Below are 6,625 nucleotides of genomic sequence, written 5' to 3'. Positions count from 1 at the left end.
TGGGAGGTCGGGGAGGAGGCCAGAGGGGACGGGTCACAGGGACCAGGTGGGAAGACGGGAGGAGGCCAGTGTGGCTGGGTCACAGGGACCAGGTGGGAGGATGAGGAAGAGGCCACAGGGGACGAGTCACAGGGACCAGGTGGGAGGACGAGGAGGAGGCCAGAGTGGCCGGGTCACAGGGACCAGGTGGGAGGACCGGGAGGACGCCAGAGAAGATGTTAGTCTCTGGAGTACAATATAGGGATTCAGACTTCCACACCCTGTGTTCGGCACAGGCGCACCCCTTACTGTTTTCTGAGAGATGAGCTAGAACAGCTATTAATTAAAAGGATCTATTAAGTCCATCAAGCACATTAACATATCAAAGGAGAAAATGTGATTATCTCATCAGATGCAGGACAAGTATCTGATAGAGCTCAACATCATCTCACGTGTACGAACTTAGGTGACCTTGCCTCCGAGAGGAAAGGATGGCATCCATGTGGGGTAAAAACAAAAAAAGGAATGGAGTGTATCCCTAATTCGCCACCATGGGTTACGGCCAGCTCAGGCTAGATCACTACTTCCATGTGAAGGGCAAAACTTTATTTATTTTTTTTAATAAATTTATTTTTTATTGGTGTTCAATTTACCAACATACAGAATAGCACCCAGTGCTCATCCCGTCAAGTAGGGCAAAACTTTATAATTCTAAGAGAAAATAATGGGGCCACAAGTTCGACTGCAGCATGGGAAGGATTCCTTAAAACACAAAAACAAGCCACTCAGGAAAAGATCGCTACCTTACCTTAAAAGTGGGAACTGCTCTTCATTTTAAAAATACCAGAAAAAGGAAGAGCAACTGTAGGCTGCGATGGGCCATGTGTCCCGCACATCGCCAACAATTGCTCTCCAGGACGCATGAGGAGGAAGGGGGGGGACTAGAAAAATGCGGGTGCTTCAACATGAAAATCATCAAAACAGAAATACGCCCGAACAGACCATTCACAGGAGAGAAAAAAAAGAGATGGCCCTTAAATGTACAAAAAGATGACCCATTGGGGCAGCCCGGGGGGCCCAGCGGTTTAGCGCCCGCCTTCGGCCCAGGGAGTCCCAGGATCGAGTCCCGCGTCGGGCTCCCTGCGTGGGGCCTGCCTCTCCCTCTGCTTGGGTCTCTGCCTCTCTCTCTCTGTTTCATGAATGGATGAATAAAATATTAAAAAAAAAAAAGGATGGCCAATTAGTTACCAAGGGCGTGAAGATCAAACCACAGCAGGACACCACTGTCCCCACGCGACGGAGTGTTCTAGAAGCAAGCGCCGGCCAGGACGGAGGGCAGGACGGGGCGGAATTGCCCCTGCTGAGTGTGGAAGTGCAGCACCCACAGCCCGGGTGCAAGGCGTTCGGTGAGTGCAGGACGGACCGGCCCGGAGGCAGCACTTCCGACCCAGGCCCACGCCCCGGAGCCGCTTCGAGGCGCACGGACGCTCCCGGCAGCATTGCCTGGAAGAGCCCCGGCCCGCAGCGGGCAGCCAGGCCAGAGCGTCCGCAGGGCTGAGCGGGACGTGTGCGACTGGGCCGGCGACGTCCCCCCAGTCCGGGCAACACGCTGCTAGTGGTCAGAGGCCAAAACCGCCAGAGCCGCAGCGTGTGATTCACGGACACTTGCACGCCGTCCGAGGTGTAGCTTTAACGAGAGCGTGGGAGATGCGGCCGTCCACGTGGCGCGTAGTGTCTTGTGAGGAGAGACGGAGGTCGTGGCGGGGACGGGGGCCTCTGCGGCCGAGTGCTGGGCCCACGGGCGTGTGTCGCCCACGTTGCACCGTCCGCCTTGTATAAAGGGCCTTTGCGTGCACCTGGGACGCCTTTACTCGAGCTTAACTGTGACTGATCTTCTGGGGATCTGGTCTCTAAGGCCCTGGGCCCGTCAGATCCTTAAATTCTTGTCGCAGGAGATTTCGGCCCAGTGTTTCCGGGGTGGACGAAGGGCTCACTTTGCGCGGGGGCGCACTGGCGATGTGTTTCAAGGGCCAGCTGTCGCGCAGACACGGAGGTCTCCTGAGAGCAGCCTGCTGCGACCCGATGGCAGGGGCTGCGGTGCACCCCGAGTCGCCCCCCTGCCCCCGGCCTTACAGCCGTAACGTGGGCCCTGTGATGTTGCCTTCCAGAATCACAGGACAGCCAACCCCCTGGGCAGTGGCGCTCTGACGTGGACAAAGAAATTCAGCCTGGACTACTTAGCTCTGGACTTCAATTCAGCCTCCCCGGCCCCTGTACAGCAGGTAGGCGTCCGTCGTGCCCGAGCCGTCCCAGGAGGGCCCCCCGCGTTTCCCTTTCCTTTTGCCAAATGAGCTCCCACTTCTCCTTCACCTGTAATTTCGTTCCCCAAACCTGGGCTGATGTTCCAGAACACCTGGTCTGCAGGGGGAGACCCGCGGGGACAAAAGAGGGCCTGGGCGGCCTTCGGGGGGCCCTGCAGTTGGGACCCCGCCCCCAGGCCCTCGGGGCTGGCGGCAGCGCGGGCCTCGGCTGTTGTGCTCGGGCCACGGCCCGCTGTGTCCCCGTCGCCCACCATCCCTCGTGCCAGGAGCACGAGCTGCCGGCCTCCCTCTCCGACGGCCTGCGTCCCTTCCACTGCCGTCGTATGGGTCACAGGAGCCCGATGGCCCGAGCCGGGCTGGAGGATCCCAGGTCCAGAGCTGTCCAAACACACACCCGAGGTGTCCGCCTCTGCGGGGAGTGACCGGGGGGCCGGGGGGGCTCCAAAGGGTTAACAACGCTGGAACCTACCACAGAAGGGCCGACGTTTTCCTGATTCGTGATTCAATGTGACGAAACCCTTTCTGTGCTCCCCCCTCAGAAACTTCTCCTCGCGGAAGAGCAAAGAGTCGACTACGTCCAAGTGGATGAGCAGAAGACCCAAGCCCTGCAGAGCACGAAGCAGGAGTGGACGGACGAGAGGCAGTCCAAAGTGTGAGGCGTGTGCTCGGGCCGGGACCGGGGCGTGGAGGCTCGGGCCCTGCCCTCGCGGCTCTTTTGCCAGAATCGCACCGAGGGTCGATCCGGGCCAAGATCCGGGGAGAATCTGCAGGTTCCGTGGGCTTGGCAAGAACCGCTGGGAGAGAGGGTCATTTGTGCACGCTGAGTGGCCCTCCCCGGCCACACGGGCCCGGAGCCCCCAGGCCGTGCCCCCACGGCCGTGGACCGCGCCCCGGACCGGGCCGTTCACTTAGGCACGCTCTGAACGGTAAAAACGAGACTGGGGGGAGTAGGGTTCCCAGAGTTTGGTGGAGAAGCTGCCCAGCGGAGCGTCGGGGCGCAGAGGACAGCCGGTCTTGCCATCAGGACCATTTGGGTGTCACGCTTGCGGATTCTGACCTGTGTCCCGACCTCCTGGTCCACGGACGGTCCTGGCGCCGCGGCTCCTGGAGACGTCTCGTCCCGGCCCCCGAAATCGCGGCTGAGGAGACGCAAGCCGGAGACCCCAACAGGCAGATCAGTCATTTGTCTCCCCAGAGAAAGAGAATTCAAGCGACGGGGCAGGGAGTGCTGGGCTCCGCGATGAGCATAGCAGGTGACCCCGGCCAGGTGGGCCTGCCCCTTCCCGGCACGCGTGCGCCTGCCTCGGCCACCTCTTGCCTGAACGAGCCCGGAAGCGAGGCGTGCCAGGGATGGTGGCTCCCGCTGGGAAGAAAGGAAGAGTGAGCATGAGAGGAGGGAACCGCCCAGGGGCCCGCACGGAGCCCAGCCCCGGGGTGAGGCCTGGGACAGAGCTGGCCACGCTGCCCGCCGCACGACGATTTGCACGAGCTCTATCGCTTCGGCCGGCCTTGGGGCCACGAACAACGCGCGCAGACACGGAGGACTCCTCGCCTCTCCCTGTCATAGGGTTTCGAGGTGGTGCTTTTTGACTGGACACGGCTGCATGTCCCGCCAGGCCCTCTGTGGTGTTCGAATGGGAAAGTAACGCCGTCCGTAGGTACCGTCACGACTAGCTTTTAACGATCACCGTGACTTCCGGCCTGGGATCCCGTGGTGCCCTGGCAGCAGGCTCCCCGTGAGCTGGCTGATGCTCACAGAGGTTTGTTGTCCCCTCGGGAAGGGGGATCGTCCCTGGCTGTCCTATGCTGGACCCAGTTTCCTGGCGGAGTTTTCCCTTCCGCTTTAGTGCTGCCTAAACCCCGAGAGCACACGGTCCCACTTTGTCGTGAGGCCATCGCGTCACCCCTTCCTTGATGGGGCACCGGGGTCGAGTGGACCCAGATGAGAGTCTCAGTTGGGCACGGGGTTTTATTCAATGGGTCTTCTCGAGTCTTCTGAGCACCTGCATCCAGAAGGCAAATCCGAACAACTGGGACGGAAGCAGATGCTGGCCTGCCATTCTGACCCTCTGTGTGTCGCGTAGGAGGATGGCTTAAGCAGGCAGGCAGGTCTGTGACAGCCAGGGCCAGTCGGGGCAGCTGTGGGCTTTGCTGTGGGGCTTGAGGGTTTCTAACTGCCCCAAGGGTAAGTCAAGGACAGTCTTGGCTTTTCAGATCGTTAGAGAAGTACTTTTCATGTGCAAAGCAGCAGGATCTGGTGACGGCATTTTCTTCCTGGAGGAAAGTGGGGTGGGGGACATGGTCGAATGCTTTAAATGATGTAAGGGTCCCCCATGAGCCTGGACAGAGAAATGAGAGGGGCCCCTGCACCCTGCAGCCAGCTCCACGTCACAACGCACAGGCCAGAGCCTGGAAGGAGCCGCCTTCTTCCCTGCGTGACTTACAAAGAGTCACAGAGCCTCAGGCAGCAATCCGGGGCTGGTGGACCTCGTAGACAGTAACCTCCGGGGGGAGGGGGTGCACCTGTGTTCACATTCTTGATTACCTGACAGGCTGGTGCCGGAAAATTCTATGCCCAAGTGCCAAGAACCACACTCGACTGGAGCTAGATCAGGAAAGAAAGAGCTAAAATGACACCGGTAGTGAGGTGGCATCCAGTTGACCACCCCCCAAACCTCTTTGCAAAACTGTCCCCGGAAGCGTCGGCTGCACGAAGCAATACACACTGGAGCCGTGTGACTTGTCTGGGAGCAATTAATTAGGGGTGAGAAAAACAGAGGACTTCAGCCTCCTTTCCAGGGTGTGTGTGACAGGCCCTGCGACAGGCCCTGCTTCGGTAAGACTGCCGATGGAAGGTTCCCAGGAGCATAACGCCTCGCGGCCGGGAAGGGCAGCCAGTTGGGGGCTGACGGCAGCGAGCGCCCTGGGAAAGGGGCCGCCGTGCACGCGAGGCCGGCCGCCTCCCGTTTCCCTGCGGAGCTGGCTTGTGGGTAACGGGGCCAGGAATGTGGCCAGGGCCTGAGGCTTGGGGCTCTGCACTGAAAATGGGAACGATCACAGATACCAGTGGAGGCAAGTGCTCACGGCAGCTGTGTGCCCTGCGCGGGGCACGGCCTCCGGGAGGTGGCGGGGCGAGCCCACGTGGGTCTCTGGAGCCCCTTTTTGCTTTTTCTCCCGTGTCATCCTGTTGGGGAGTTCCTGCAGATCGGGGACTGTGCTGCGCCGAAGGGGGACCCAAGGGTCTCAAGCCTGCAAGTCCCCCAGGCCGCAGGCCCAGGAGCTTGGGGCCTGGCGCTTTCCTCGGGGAGGGGGGAGCTCGAAGGCACAGGGTCCTCCCTCCAGGGAGCCGCTGGACGGTGGCCTTTGTCCGCTCGGGGCCCCCTCCGTCCCGGGTAGGACCGGCCTTGTACGCAGAATCGCGCTGATCTGCAAAACCCAGTATGTTTTGTACTGTTTCCTTTCTGGCATTAATAAAGGTTTTATACGGAGGAATGACACTCGAGTTCTCTCTTCTTCGTGTGAAGCGGTGCATTCGGTCGAAATGCAGAGCCCGCCCTGAAAGCCCGGTATGGGGCGGCCCGCGGGCTCAGCGGTTTAGTGCCGCCTTCGGCCCAGGGCTTGACCCCGGGGTCCCGGGATCGAGTCCCCGCATCGGGGTCCCCGCAGGGAGCCTGCTTCTCCCTCTGCCTGTGTCTCTGCCTCTCTGTCTCTCTGAGCCTCATGAATAAATAAATAAAATCTTAAAGATAAAAAGACAGAAAGCCCGGCGTGTGGAAGCGGACCCCACTGCCATTTGCAAGGTCGGCAGCGGAGCAGCTCTCGGGGCGCCTGCTCCAGCCCGGCCTGAGCCCGTCTCCACGCCTCTTTGCTTCACCGCGAATGGAGCTCAGTGCCCCTCCCTGGCAGCACATACAACACGACCTTCGTCACTAGACCTCGGAAAGTGACAGCCCCCAGCCGGCCTGTCCCCGGCAGCAGAGTGTCCTGCGCCGCCCTCGCTCCGGGGGCCCGGGCTGCAGGCGCTCGCAGCCGGGAAGCCAGGCAGGGACGAGCAGAGATGTGGGGGCTCAGGTCTGGGGACACAGGCCAAAGGCCCAGAGATGAGAAGAGGCCACGCGAAATTACTTGGCCCCGGAGGTGTGGGGCCGAGCTCAGGAACGCTCTTCCCCGGCGCAGCCCAGCCCAGCTCCTGACCCAGAGAGGAGCGGGCCGGCCCGGGGGGGTCCCGTGCAAAGCGGAGGCCGGGCAACCTGACCCGAAGGGTAATCTCACTCCAGGCCCCTGTGCTCTGGCCCCTTAACCAGAGCCCCCCTAAGTTTCCAGCC

At 61.0% G+C, this 6,625-nt stretch overlaps 1 long non-coding RNA gene across 1 annotated transcript; it reads left to right on the top strand.

Moving 5' to 3' along the window:
- Positions 1-1,610: 1,610 nt before the first annotated feature.
- LOC144307809 (uncharacterized) lies at positions 1,611-5,797 on the top strand. Its single transcript, XR_013374515.1, has 2 exons — positions 1,611-2,261; positions 2,840-5,797. It is a non-coding gene; the product is annotated as an uncharacterized LOC144307809 (long non-coding RNA).
- The last annotated feature ends 828 nt before the right edge of the window (positions 5,798-6,625 follow it).

Source organism: Canis aureus, chromosome X (assembly GCF_053574225.1).
Source record: "Canis aureus isolate CA01 chromosome X, VMU_Caureus_v.1.0, whole genome shotgun sequence".
Lineage (NCBI taxonomy): Eukaryota > Metazoa > Chordata > Mammalia > Carnivora > Canidae > Canis > Canis aureus.
Note: the sequence above shows the minus strand (reverse complement) of the source record. Positions and strands in the feature narration are given on the sequence as shown.